Source organism: Amyelois transitella, chromosome 20, assembly GCF_032362555.1.
Source record: "Amyelois transitella isolate CPQ chromosome 20, ilAmyTran1.1, whole genome shotgun sequence".
In the NCBI taxonomy this organism is placed as follows: Eukaryota; Metazoa; Arthropoda; class Insecta; order Lepidoptera; family Pyralidae; genus Amyelois; species Amyelois transitella.
In genome coordinates, this window is record NC_083523.1 from 5,484,816 (window position 1) to 5,501,006 (window position 16,191).

Sequence of the window (16,191 nt, forward strand, 5' to 3'; positions counted from 1 at the left end):
TAATATATTATATTAAGAATATTAATAATATAATAGCTTGATTTATTGTACTTATAAGTCTGTGAGTGTTTATAGGAAAACGGATACCCTTGCAGCCTTGGTTCTATCCTGTTATGTCACTTATCGCTCTTATCACAAACAGTTCTGCGCATTTCCTCATAGTCAAATTGATTATTGTAAAATATTAATAAATATTACGATAATTGATTATTTACAATATACAAAAATAAAATATTTTCACTATCAATAGGGTCAATCTTATATGCCACAGTGAAACAACAAATGACAACATAAATGAATGAACATGGCAACTAAGGGAATGGGTTAATAAGCTTCTTTTTGTAGGCGATGGGCTAGCAAGCTGTCTCTATTTGAATCTTAATTCCATCGTTAAGCCATGCAGCAGAACGTGACTTATCAGTTTTTTGGACTGTCTTTCTTTAATTCTTAATTATTATTAATCAATTTTTCATGACATTTTCCATTCACCGCACGTTTCTGGATCAGGACCACCAGTTATCCAGTTATCCAAAAGCAGATGCATACATTATTTTCTAGGACGTGATGGCGAAAGGTCAAAAGTATTCGAAACCGACGGATCAAGCGAAAAAAGTATGCAGGAATCCTTGCAAGTGGAAAGAGGTAGTCTCTGTCTACCCTTTCGAGATTCTATGTTTGTACGCATACAAGAATTAAGGCGGTGGTCGAGCCAATGGCTGAGGGAGTTCGACCACGTGATACTATACAAAATGAGCGTGCTCCACAGTTTAAGCACATAAAATAGCTGACTTATATAGGACTCGCTGTACTCGGATTCCACTTTGTATGCCAAAATTGTATGTATTTTGGCACGCACTCTGACATAATTTTGTGTAGAAACGTGGTCTATATAGCGGCGTCTATGTGATGTAGTTTAGTTTTCAAATACTGGGTTTCAGAACATGTTGGTCTACATAAAGGTATGGGAAGGCACGCGTCGTAGTCTTTTACATTCTCTGGTCTTGATATTTTAATGCTATAGCAGTATAAGTGATGTATTGAGCTCGACGGCCACCAAAGGGAAGATGAACGCTCGCAATATCTACCAGACCATCGTGAAAGTTGATATTATAAGACCTTTGAACTGAATTCAACCTTTTGCCAATAGTTACTTAAAAAACAGCTTTGTCGTGTCTTATAAAAAATCAACGAGTCGAGCGAATTAATAAGTATTCTAGGCATGCGTCGACTATATTGCCAACGTCTCGTGGAATCGATACATAAATCTATCGATTCAATCCCATCACTGTAATTTCACCCTACGTACTCGATTCTGACTTCCGACGATTATCGGATGATTGCTAACTAGTAATATGGGAATCAACAATTTTCGATTAGCGCCGGTGATCGAAATTTAAACCAAATTAATATTTAAATTAATGTGTTAAGTTGAAAATTATATTGAAATTTGTAATTAATAATAGTATATATTATGTAATTTTCAATAATCTCGTTTGATACATATTAGAGGAGTAAGATACGATAAAGATTTTGATAACGAAATAAATATTTTCCTGTGAATCACAGGTTCACAGGTAGTGTCAATTTCTGTTACACGTTTAATAATAGAATAATAAATAATAGAATTCAAAGTTACAAAAGATTTTATAATTTTTTTAATGAAAGGAAAATTAATAATTCGAGCAGGAACGTTTTAAATTAAGCGATGCATTCGGAAACGTGCCAATGCATTTGAAATCAAGGAAGAACCAAAAATAAACGTCTAAAACGGTCTTGGAGACTGAAGCTATAGACAATCTGATCCCAGTACAACGTAGTCTATAGGCTAATAAGAAACGTGTGGATGTCCAGCTGTTCAATGTCATTTGATTTAAAGTAGTTTTCATTGACACTTCTCCAGAATTTCCCAGATACATTTCGGAAGATCAAAAAACTATTGGTGTTTCTGGAAATAAGCTTGAATGCTATGAAATGATGCACGTGACTTCAGAATTAAGAAATGGATTTTTCATAGAAAAATTCAACAAAATGTGAGACACATCTGTATTTTTTTTATGAAAGACATTATTTTGCTTTAATTTAACTATCGACCGCTTGCCTTGCTTCAAAGCTGGCTAGTGTTTTGTTGATTATTTTCCATGACGGCAATTGCAGAGAGTGACCAAATTCACTGGAAACCACTGGATTACAAAGCATCATTATACACACAAACATAAAAAAACTTTAAACCTTACAGGGTAGACAGAGCCTTCAGTCTCGAAAAGACTGAAAGGCTTCAAATAGTGACAGATTGCTAGACCATCGCGTCAATAAAGAATCCCAAGTTTATTACCATCCTTTTAAACTACATACAAACATATGGTCACGTCTATATCCCTTGTTGGGTAGACAGAGCCAACAGTCTTGAAAAGACTGATAGGCCACGCTCAGCTATTTGGCTTAATGATAGAATTGAGATTCAAATAGTGACAGGTTGCTAGCCCATGGCCTAAAAAAAGAAGTCCAAGTTTGTAAGCCTTTCCCTTAGTCGCCTTTTACGACATCCATGGGAAAGAGATGGAGTGGTCCTATTCTTTTTTGTAAGTACTGGTGCCGGGAACCACACGGCGCATAGGTACTACATAATTATCAATTTTTGGTCCATCAATAGATACACAGTAGACAACCATGTCCGAGCTCGTCAGCAGGCGTGCTTTATTGACAAGAGACGATACAGCTGCAACAAGATATGAACGAAACTAGACTACTCTGCAATTATCGCGATCACTCGTGGCAATCACGGCTAGCCATTAGCCGTGCTTCTAATAAAGATATAGAAGGGGCTTAGCAGGCTAGCAACAAACGAGGCATAGATAAAATAAAGTAAATTGATGTTATGCTAAAGATTTAAAACTTAGTAATGTTTGGAGTCAATGTCCGTCTTTAGGTTTTTAGATTTTAGGATAATATCCGCCAGGCTTTGCACGGTTAGCATTAGAGTTGTTTTCAAGTAGGGACTTACTTATTTTTTGTTTGTAAATATTTTATTGTACATAAAAAAAATTTAGTAGTACATAAAAAGACATTAAAAAAACATTAATACTTTACTTTTTGTCTTTTTCTGTCTTAATCGTCCAATCTTTGTCACAAAAGCATCTAAATAAGAAAAATGACTGCACGATTGACATGTCTTCTTCAAGGGCTGCACGAAGAAAGAAATACCTAGTCCCTTACTTTAGAATCGGAATATGTAGTTAAATCCGTGATCAGAAACTTTGGAGGCCGGAGAATTTAATGGACGTACCATGACTGAATCGGGGACGTACTGATAGAAAGTTATGAATGTGGATAAATCTAAAGAAGTATGCAAGACAGAAGAGTGTACAAGCGTGTTTTTATGTATTCAAAAAGAAGAATTTGTGAGGATTTATGTTCTCTGAGCCAGTTATCTGACACAGAGTTACCTTAGTTAATTAAATCGTTAATCTTTGTGTGGCGGTGCGCCCGTGATGGCAGATTGTTGAGAAAATTGAACGATTTACTGGCGAAAGGTAAATAGATTGAAGATAAGCTTTATTGATTTCATGGCGGATTTTCTCAACTACAGTTTTCGTATCCATTATCATTTAGAACCAGTTATTTAAAGATCTATTGTATACTCAAAGAACACATGATTAGGTAAGTATATATATTTATATAGTATAATTATATTATATAAAGTTCCATCTTTGTCTGAATTTGATGATTTGTGCGCTAAAGAAACTAAAAGGAATAGTTTTTAAAAATATATGCAATGTAATTTAATTAGCAAATATTATCGCGTATGATTTATTTCAGCTTAAAGATGGATTGTAAAATTCAATCGAAGAAATATAGGTACTAAGGACTTTTTAGGCGATGGGCTAGCAACCTATTTGTAACTCAATTACACCACTAAGCCATGAAACTGAATGTGGCGTTTCAAGTCTTTTCAAAACTTTTGACCCTGTCTACCCTGTAAGGGATAAGAACGTGATTATATGTGTGTATATATGACGTTACTGCAAAGATGGTCGCGTGAGAATCGCGCGTCCATCGCATCATTTGACGACACGGATGATGGCCGCGCGACACACCGCACGTCACGTCGACTGTCGCCAAACATAAACTATAGAGTGTACAAAGTATAATTTAACTATCCTACCGCCACTTTCAGTTATACGAGCCTTATCACGGGAAAGCGCTGCTCTCGCGTTTGCTCTCTAACAGCACACCTTTTCTTGATTCCCTACAAAATCTCTTTGTTGTCCCTTTGTTCTATATTCTAAGCATAAGTGCACAGCATAACTATATGAAATTTAGGATAGGACAGTCAGTGGACCGCAAAATGTTTACTGTTCTGTAAATTTTTTAATTTCATGTCTAAGCTTGCTTGTATGGTTCTGTGTGCAGCTTTGATCACGGAGTGCGAATGACAACGTGTCAGTCTGATGCGCTTTCTCGTTTGCTTGGGAAGTTCTACTAGTTAGATTTTAACAAATCTTACAGCTCCTAAATATAATAAAATCTGTTGCACACTAAGATCATTATATTGCCTTCTAAGAGGGTTTCATATGTTAATATTCTAAACAAAATTTAAAATACTTTATTTCAATTTAAACGAGATAAGATGTTTTCAAGAAAATTGTCGCTGTGTCTAATGTTTGCGTGATGTGCCACGATCCTTGCTTTCTCCAAACTTATATTATTATCCAACTTAATTGGAATTGCAAAAAATATTCCCTGACCAGAAAATCATGCGCATACCATGAAGTTGTGTACACCTAATTGGCATGGAGGCGTCATGCATCAGCGATCGTGCATTGATGCAACCCAGGTGAAAGGAGCAAGGGTTCCCTTGCTACATAGAGTGACAAATATAGAATAGATCGCACTCTGTATCGTAGCAATGGTGAGAATAATTTGTTATATTACTTTCTGTGTAGCTCGTTATAAAAGGTCTGTAGTATCTAGCAAGATCGAGCTGTTCACCTTTTCTTACTTCCATAATAATACCCAACTTAAAGTAAATAGAGAGATGCGGCCTTCTGTAGAAATAAATTAAAGTAAATATGTAACAAAAATAGACATGGCATATAAAATTAATTAATGAGAATAGGAAAACCTGTTCTTTTTAAGCAAGAAAATGCTGTCGATGTGTCATATTAAAACAAAGAATCATTGTGAGCAAGCAGAATTGGATAAATAAAAACATGATACTGAGCGAAAAAATAAAGTTTAATAATATTTATTAAAATCTTACAGTGTAATATACAACTGGTTATATTTTCCACTTGATTGCACGCGCTCTATCACAGACAAAGAGTATGATATTCCAATCCGTATACTAACTCAATGTCTTGCCCAATGCTATAGGAAACGACTTTGCAATTAAATGTCTTCAAAGAGTTCTCATGATATGTAAAGTGCTCGTTTAGCTTTAAGTTCGTCGGAAGTGGCGTGGCCACGACGGGTGACAATTGATTTGAGTGAAATCATTATACTGTAGAGACCCACAGTACATAAATGAACAACTAATCGAAAAATAAGAAGTATTACATTACTTATTTATTTATATTTAATTTAAGTCAAAATATAAATTGCTGCTTAGTCTTAAAATTTTTAATTTTCGACTCATGTAACGCCGATAGATCTAGAAAGAATATAAAATTTACATACATATACATATATGTACTTATGGTCACGTCTATAACCCTTGTGGGGTAGACAGAGCCAACAGTCTTGAAAAGACTGATAGGCCACTTTCAGTTATTTGGCTTAATGATAGAATTGAGATTTAAATAATGACAGGTTGCTAGCCAAAATTTATTTTGTCGAAATTTCTAAGAGAACGGTAAAATGGAATCATACAATGAAGAAGCCGAAACGAATAAAAAAATATATATGCTCAGTTGAAAATGCGCGTTCCATATAACGTTCCATTGCACGCTCTGTGGTCTGCTCCAGCCAGACGTAACGATCCCTGAATATTTCCATAGACGTGATCATTTTCTCGATGTTTGCAATTCAATGAAATGCATTGCTTACGAAATTTACGAGCTCAAGATTATTGCTGCAAAAAGTATGGTAAATTATAGAAAAGCAGAAGTGAATAAATGCGATGATACAATACAACGTAGTTGAATCTAGCTTTATGCAATATCCAACTAATATTTGTTAACTCTACTTAAGTCAATAATGATGAAAAAAATGAATTTCAGTTATTAATATTATTCTTTCGTGAAAACAAAGAGATTTTATGTTTCCTATATGTTTTCTGTGTACACGAACTGATAAAGAAATGCACAATCACGTTCAAATTATATCTTTATTAAGCATACTAAGAAAATAACACGACATGTTTCAAATTCTCGTCTACACTAAAGCCGTGTTCACACGTCATCACACTCGTGAAAAGAAGAAAGTTAGAACCGTATGGTACATCAAACATTCAAAGATAAAGATATATGTAGTGTTGTCGACATTCGTATTGCGCGTGAGTGATCAGTTTCAGCCGATGACAGCCCGCATTAGTTGCTCGGTTAGTGCGCAACATGACAGGACTGATGTATGATGTTGATGATGTTTCTCAAGACGGTAGGCTTTCTCGTTAACACATGGCAGAATTTTTCGAATAAAACTAAAGTTGTATGTCTGGTTGGGCTATAAGTAGCAGTAAGCTGTTGTTCTTTTATATAATGGATGAAGTAATATAAAAATGTAACGTGCGTAACCAAATGTGTTATGGATTTGTTTGGTCATTGACTTGGTTTTAACTAAAGTAATCAGACTCTAGATGTGATTATCTCTAGATTTTATTATCTATAACCAAATTTGCCAACTGGCTTAGACGATATTTTATTGCAAATCTTTCCTTTCCCGCCTTTGACTATTATTTTATAGTTCTTGAAATGCCCATAGGCAGGCCCATGAAGGCAGGCATTTGTTTCCACGTTTACAGATTTCTGAAATATGTGACTAATTGAGACTAACACCAATTTAATATTTCATTTTTAACTTTAAGTTTTAAATGTAACAACTTCCTACAAAAAAAAAATTAACAAGACGTTTGATGTGATAGACTGTTTTTCTAGATCATAAACTCCTTTTCTTGTACAGATTTCTAGAGTTGCAACAAAACTGGATTTGAAGTTTATTGCGACACGGTACATAATATATTACGTGTGATTCGAATAAATTGTGTGGGTTCGTGTAGATAACTACACTATACACATTGATTGCTTTCTTCACGCCTCTAACGGAGTAAACAGCCAAAATATTTGAAAGTGATGCAACGTTTTTTAATCGAATATATCATTTTATTCTTTTTCTTTTAATTTCACACGTGTTTCCATAAAATTATATTTTTTAGTAGATATTAATTTTAATATATCAACTGATATCTACCTATGTAACATGCATTTTTACACTTTTTTGAATGAAGCTAAACTCATCATATTTACAGAAGTAAGTTATATTCTAGGAAACTAAAAAATATTATTGTATAAATAAATTAATTACGACATCGTAATTAAGAAGGGCTTCATATTTGACGCTCGGTCATTTGTATTTTAATGTGATTACTTGTTGGTGTTAACGAGGCTGTAAAATGTAATCACCAATATGAAACAGTCCAATCTCAATATTCCAGACACAATTTCTCACACATGGCTTTACCAATTATTACGTAAAATATTAATGGATGAGTATAGCGTATCGTAATATCTTTAATATTCAGATCCATAGGGCTTATATCTGATACATCTTGGGAAAATTCTTTCAAAAGAATGTTTATTAAGAAAATAATCAGACTGGTTCCGAAATAGAAAATGGGCAATAGGTCAGACTCGTGACCACTCCAAATTGTACGAATTCACTTGTTCGCTGATTGATACCACGCTCGCTCTCGGTGTGATGGGCGGCCACACTTAATGGATGAATTGCATAATCCAGAATGATAGAATCGTGGATTCGCTCAACGGCTTGTACTTAATATTCATAAGACGGCCACTCTTGAATAACCATTACCTCTTGAAATGCCTAATTCTATGAACTATTGTCCGGTTAAATGTGAAAGTTAATGTACCCGGGGTCGTCAGGTTGACTGTCAGTTTTTGGCCTTTTTTAAAATTTCCTTTCGTCTCTTTTTTGTTGCTTTGATGAATCGACGTTTTCGAGAAAGCAACGCAACTGTTTAGTGTAACAGTTTCTAGATAATTTCACAGATACCATCTCTGCTTTTTGTCATAGTGGATCAGATAAACTGCCATTTATAAATGTTTTCTTTTTAAATGCTTGCTATCTTTTGATGGATAGTTTAGTAATTAGACTAAGAGGTCTAATCTTGTATCTAATACCTATTTATTATTGGCATTTGACAGAATCAAAATCTTTAACAATAATATAAAAATAATGGACACGATTTTGATTATGATAAATTGCATAAGAACTTGAAAAAGATACAAACTGTAGTTGAAGTGGACGAGTCTTTGATCAGAAATAGAAAATTAACGACCCCCTTAGTAATAATATAAATATCTTATCTGGCGTTAAGTTTTTATCACCGCTCGGCGGGTGATGGCGGAAGACTGGCACACGCCGGGGTCGACAACACTCTACGCTAGGAATAGACGAGTAGAAACACGGCTAATTATAGTGACGATGTGTAAATAAACAAACTTACTGCCACATGTGGACTTCTGGAAATGGTTGGATCATTTTCCTTAATAGCGGCTACAGGACATTGTGGTTAGAAATATTTATTGCATGTGGGTGTTTCGGAATTTTGTTCCTTAGTGGCAAAGTCAAGAATTGTGTTGTTATGCTTGCATTTATTTATTATTTTCGATTTAGTTACATTATATTATAGATAGAATACAATAGAAACATAGTAGTTTTATCGATACTAAAATTTTCAACATGTATCAATCATAATCTCTTGTAAAAAAACAGGTTCAATTACTTGATTTTTTCTTATGTTTATTCAAAAAATCGTCTTAATGTGCGTCTCGACGGAAGACGGAAGCACAGAATTACTAAAAAAAAACAAAAGTTAATGAACTCTTAGAAGTGTGAATCAAAAATGTTATGTGCCAGCCAAATGTTCAATTATCTACTTTGTTAACGAGTGTGAATATGTCCAACTAATGGCGCTTGTTTATAGTTTTGATAGTTATTTAATTACGTTATATCAATCATTTTGTTTACCATCATTAACCTACAATTGAAACTTAAATAAAGTGTTGGGAAAGATAAACGCCTAATTTTTTTATAACAAATAATAAAAATATCTGAATAATAGGTAAATTGATTTTGCCATGTCCTTGGCAAACTTAATATTGCTATCATATAGAGAGATATTTTTATTTGCAATCAACGATAAAACTTTTTTCACTCTGTTGATAAAAAAGTAAGCTAATAAAATAAAAAAAAATCAGCCAGCATACAATGAGTGAAGTTATCTTTATTCTTAGTAATATCCAACTACAAGTATTAATTAAATATAATTTAAATGAATATGAACAATAAATACTAAATTAAGTTGCAATATGACGAACTCGTCACGCCAGAGCGAGTGTCGTGATCGTTCGTTACCGAATCTCGATTGTGATATAACGGAATTCGTTTTATTATAAACTTGCCAAATAAATTGCTTTCTAGAGGCATAATAAACATAATGCCTTGCGTAATTTGTGACAAAACTGTGGCGAATTCTCGAAAGCAAAAGTCAACAGAGGAAATGAAGCTAGTTTTTCTTTTTATTACTATAGTAAGTAGCGTTGTAAATAACGCTTATGTAACTTTCAAGCTGTTGTCTTAAATTTATATTCTTTTTGTCAAATAATGTCAGAGCGCGTGAGATAGTTTAGAAAACAACTCTAACACTAAGGCGTGCAGTTAAAAGTTTTTGTTTTCAATTATTATTTCTTTTACACTTAAGACTTCTTAACATAAGTACTCTACCAGTTTATAAACAACCATTATTTTAAAAAAATTAACGGATGCATCTATCTATTATTCAATTATTTTGTAACCTATGTACTTCAAAAGCTACAACAAAAATGTATGTATTTAAAAAAAACGTATTAATTTCTAAAGTTGTAATTTAAGAAAGTGAAAAAATTCGTGTCATTTTTAAATGTATGCCAATTAGAGGCGATGTAACAAAAAGTGTTGGCGTCGTATTACAATAATGTTTCCCGATGAAAGTTGGAGAATTATTGCAATTTACTGTTAATGACTAACAGATTCTAATAGCTCATTTTGTAACCACTAACAAGCTTTCGCGATCGCTTCTCACGATTTTTTCACTGATTCTTATCATTACTGTAAAATAATTTATTACTGTCTTCGTTCAACTTAGCGTCTGGAATCTGAGTACAAGGTACAACAATAACAGATTCTATACAATTTTACACAGATACGATTACAAAATTACTACTTATTACTGTAATCACCAGTATGTTCCCGAATAAGAGGCGAACAATATCAAATGTTAAAAAGGGCAAGATGCCATAAAGTTAAAACGTCGACAGACTTTAGTAAATACTGAACACGCAAAGCATCAGTAACAAAAGTCGTCAATCTTTTGCTATCCGATTTAGAATTTCATAAACCTAGATTACCTACTGAGATACTTCACAAAAATAAGACAGCGCAAACGACCTTCATAATACAATAAAAATGCCTGTACATATTTGGGCAAATCGCGTGCACGGTCTAAATGGCCCTTATTGACAAAACGGATAAGTCGTCATGGCCCGTGCCTGGTCCCGTTAGTACGGCCTATGAAAAATATCTGTTGGAACGTTAACCAAACTCTTTGCATGAAATTACGGCACAGATCCATTATGATGCCAAATATCTGAAATTGGAAATTGGAGATTATGTCTGAAAGTTTTTTTTTTAAATTAATTTTATTCTCAGTCATAGATACATATGTACCGTTTATCTTTTTAAATGGAAATTATTGAATTTCTTTTTAAAATAAAAACACTTTGATAATTTTTTTCACCTGTTTGCAGTCGGAGTTGAAATTCAAACATAGAATAGTAATTTAAAAATAATGATTTGCTTATAGATGGATATGTTATGTTTTTTTTTATCATTGTCAGTATAATTTAGTATTAATTAACTACTCAGACTGCTTCAATAAATTTGTTTTGTATATTTCACAATATTTTTCCCGAATATTTATTCTACGTATATTGCGTTTTTGTTTCTTGAGTATGAAATTTGAATATATATTCGTCAGAGCAGTTGTTCACACTGAATTAATTAGATGTTTACAATATACATATAATGTTTTTGGGTTTCCCGACGAGTCTAAATAGAGTTATCAAATCTTCATTTTAAGTTGTTTGCTGTGAAATGTTACAATGTTTATACAGCTTGAATGTAAATAAGTAAGCCTTTGTTAAAATTAATAACGCGTATGACTATTGGCGCAAAAGAAACTTTGTAATAATAAAATATTTTTACTTATTTAAATGGGAATGGAAATCCTTATCCTTAGACTCTAAAATATTTCAGCTTTCTACAATCTGTGCATTATGTATTTGTCGCTCCCGGAATACTTTACTAAATAACGAAACAGGTATACCTAACATCTCAGACTGGGTACCATAAAAGTTTACGGGAAGTCTAACCAAGACGTACAGTTATCCGAGAAGTATTGTCAACTCCAAGGAAACTGTGTCAGATCATTAGCCGATGATCTGAATAGAGTTATTGAGAAAAAGCGTGAAGGCTCGGCGGCCCCGTGACGTATGCAACCTCAGCGGCATGCGTGCCCCGCTGTGCTCCGTGCCAGGGCTGCCAATTGTCGCATAGTTTTTAAAAAGCATCTCGGTTTGATGCCCAATGCTGCGCATACGCCTTCCTATTGCGTCATGAATTGTAAATGTCGCTGTGAATTATTAATTTTATAAAGACAAACAGTTCTTAATAGCTTCTTCACATTATCTCTGAAAGATGGGTTTGTTTATATACCTTAGGAAATTAATTGTCTGAAACAGACAGAGGCAATGGCTGACTTTGTTTAATAATGTGATGATAATGTATATGTAGTGGGTAAGATCCAAAACTAATATGGCTTAAATAGAATATGTATACGAACTACTTTTCACAATAAGGAAGAAAGGGTATTTGCTATATGCTAAAGATAAAAATGTAAGAATGTATTTCGTGAAATGAAAAATACCATTAATGATTCAATACCGATGCTATGTAGGTATTATATTTATCTTGTGAAATTGGATACAAAATCTGACATACCTACTAAAACTATTTCAGGAATTTTATAATATGTCGTTTACATGCGGGGTTGACGTGGCTCATTTGATTAATGTAATTTTAACTATCTGGAGCATGAATTAGCTAACTAATGTACGTTCCCAACTTACGTGCTTCTCTGTTTGGCAAGTGTCCAAGTACTTACAATAATGAATCGCGAGTTGGATCTATACGGCTACAAAATGAAGCAATTTATTTGGTACATTATCAAACACAACGCCTATAAATACAACGCATTTCCGACTTGTTCCATTTTATCATGTGTCGTGTATTAACTTTTTTATTGTATAAGTTTCTTTAAGTTTAAATCTAATATTTTATTGAAATTATTTATTTTACCAAAATTTCTTTAATTACTATTATTTCTGCGATGAATATATGCATGGTTTTTGTCTGAACTTTTGACTTCATACTAGAGCGTCATTTCTCGAAGATTAAAAAGATATGTGGAGCTTCTAAAATAAACTCACAATTAAAAATATTAATAATAGGAAGTTGTGATTATGGTTGAAATAGTAAGGATTAGGAATACGCATGCCAATGGTACCGAAGGCGGCTTCAAACCCCCAGCATGCTTTGAAGACGCCTGTTTTTTGCAGGGTGTAACTGGTAACTCGCACTGGGAATTCGCAAAGATGAGATAGAATTGGTATTGTGAGGCGATTTGTATAATTTCCAATTAATTGGCAACCCTGCTCATCGGCAACATCAAACCGTTCCGTGTAGCGGCCATGTGTGGCGTCGCGGCGGCTCGGAAACGTCCAATTATGTGCCCTGTACTGTGCTACACACGCCGCGGGTGCTCCATCTCCGAACGATACACTTTTCGCATCCGTAAACACGACTGTCTGATGCACAGGTCTGATGCCTCCGTTCGAAGTGCATATGTGTGACCGACTTCAAGAAAGGGTTACAAAATTTTGTTGTATGCTTCCATAATGTTATGGAGCCTACAACTGAGAATACGCAAAAATAGAAATAGAGAGAGAGAAATGTTATCTGCATAAATTCGTGTCCTTTCGTAAATTGCAACCCAAATATCTTCATCTTTGTTAACTGCATTGTTGTTAACTGGTACCTCATTATGAAATCATTCTTTTCATGACTTGAATAGTTATAAATTTATAAAGCCCGTTACTAAATACACTTTATTTAATTAGAAGAGGAAGATACTCAAAGCGCTATAATGAGTAGGTATCTATTATTTATATTACCTATGCTGCCGTGGAGAACCTATTATAACTCGTTATCTTCGAGTAAGTACTATGTCATAAAAATAATATGGGCACCTACACCCAGATTTCGCGTGATTGTATTTGTATTTTGATGAACATTAGTCATTTTTCACACGAAACATTTTTTAACCGTAACTACCTTATAGGTCGTAACATTCCTGCTGATTTATTACTTAAAGTTTATTCTAATGTAATTTGAAATATTTTTAAAACCAGGAAGTTCTAAAATGCTTTCCAAAATAATGTTTTAAAATAAGTACTTGTATTCTAACTAAAGGAATGTACCGGCTCTTTTTTTAAATTTGAAGTTGTCAACTTTGTATCTTAATTCTGTCGCCATTACAAAACAAGTGATTGATATTTTTTTTCCTCGAGTTATTTCCGGATAAACCAATTAAATTTAAAAAAGGAACTGCCACGCCTGTCAACTTGCGGTAAATTGTTTTACGCTTTCACGAAGAAAGTAATTGATTTGTTCTAAATCATCGAGATGAAAATTAAATAATAGTCAACATTAAAAAAAATGCATTGTACATATTCATAAGACCAGACTTTCAGACGTTGTACTGTGCTGAGCAGTGATAATGAGTGATTTAATAAAAATTTATATGTATTTTGTTGGAAATTGAATTTTTTTTATCATAAATAAAAAGAAGTAAAAAATAACATTAAAACTACACACAGTTTTTTGGAAGGACTCGTTCCTGAATATGTTTATATGACTACTAAGTACTTTTAGACATACACATTAAATTATTATCACGTTTAACTTTGGGCATCTTGTAGTAAATAGTACATACATACATATCTATACAATCACATATATATCCCTTGCGGGGTAGAAAGAGTCTTTTAAAGACTATTTTTCTTATGCGGAACTAGAGCTCAAATATCGATTATAGAATGTACTCGTACGTCTTTTTGTTGAAACTAACCGATTCAATATGCCACCTCGTTTCCAAACAATGGGCTTTGTATCATACAATCGACGATTTCGTTTGCATTCTACAACTCGATAGAGAGATTTCAGTTTATCGATTGTGGATCTATGCATCGATATCTCGTGTTGCCTCTCGACCTGTAATGCCTTGGAAATAGTCTTCTATATTTCAACAATTTCTAAGTGAAGGGATATTGGGTTAGGTTGTTTTGTTAAGGTCGTTATACACGATAAAGTCTCGTTTTATGAAAATGTCTGACAAGTATTTGGAAAAAAAAAGAAAGAAAAATAATAGTGCTTTCATGCGACATGCCTGACCATGACTTCTTGATAGAATATTTGTAGTCGAGTCAGATTGCTTTACATACGAACCTTCTTGGCCGTTGTCGACGTCCTTAAAAGTATTTCTCATGATCAGAAAGTAGAGTCCCGATTCACATAAGACATTAAGACGGCAGCTATCAAAATGTGAGTTTTACTCATCGGTCTATTGTTGTTTACATTCTGAACATCCCACATGTCATTCATTTTTATTGATTTTGACATGTCATCCCGTAGACAGATATACATACCATCATTACCTATTTACCCAGTAGTAGGCAGAAGACTAAGAATTTTCACTTGCTACACTCCTTACACGCATCTCCCGCTTTCTCCACACTTATTAAGTACTCTTTTCTTGCATATTCGACGAAAATATTATGGGTAGAGCTCCTTTATTCTCATAAGTCTTGTTTTTTTAAACATGTTTCATTTAATCAAGGATTCATTGAAAGAATGTTTTCATATATGAACTAAACAGTACTCTTTCCTAAAATATCAACTAATCAGATGATGTGGAATGGATTTCAATTTAGTTAATCTTGGCCAACGTGTACAGCCGCTTTCATGTTTCACGCCTTTGTTTTATCTCGAATCAGACATGAGCTATTATTTTATAGAACTACTGTTTCTAGAAAGGTCAATCTTATCAGTTTCATCTTTTTGATTTTATTAACGATATTAGAGAAAAGTAACTTTGATGGCATCAACACCCTACCTACTTCTTAATCTTGGGTTTTTTTTTTCGATTTTCTTGTGATTGACCAGAAGTTGATTATAACCGTACTTACGTTAACATTTTATCTTCATTTTAAAGCTGTCTTTTTTTTTCAGTTATGTTACCTCTGCCTAACAGTTGAGTAATTAGAAAAAGTTATTTCTTAAAAAAAACTTTCAGTTTTTACTTCCCCTTCGGTTATCGACTCCGGCGTCTTTTTTCTAAACTCTTGCGCAACTATCAGAGCGCGACGGTGTGGTACCGTTCGCGGTCTCGGTGGGCAGCCACTGAGACTCATTGCCAAGTCGCTGATTACATGTGCACGGGCAACCAGAACCGCGTAAAACCGTGGATAGATCGATTACTGCCATTGAGTTAATTATAATTGATTTAAGAATGCATTTTTGTTAATTTTTATTTTATTTTTGGTATAGGTAAAAAAATTGCCTACGTTGTTAGTTTTGTTATCAATATCTTAACATATTACGGGTATATTTTAAAATGTAAAATATATATATATATAATATATCCGAAGTTATTAAGCTGTTTGAATGAAGAAGACGAGGCTTTTGTTAAGCAGTGGAACCATGGATACCTAGAAAAAAATATAGATAAAAAAATCAGTTTCTATAATAAGGAAAATTTTAATAGTATTTAACGGCACCCTAATATTTCTTTAACCAAAA

At 33.6% G+C, this 16,191-nt stretch overlaps 1 protein-coding gene across 4 annotated transcripts in view; it reads left to right on the forward strand.

Moving 5' to 3' along the window:
• Positions 1-16,191, forward strand: part of LOC106131665 (microtubule-associated protein Jupiter) — a 140,851-nt gene that overhangs the window by 95,855 nt on the left and 28,805 nt on the right. The window lies entirely within an intron of this gene.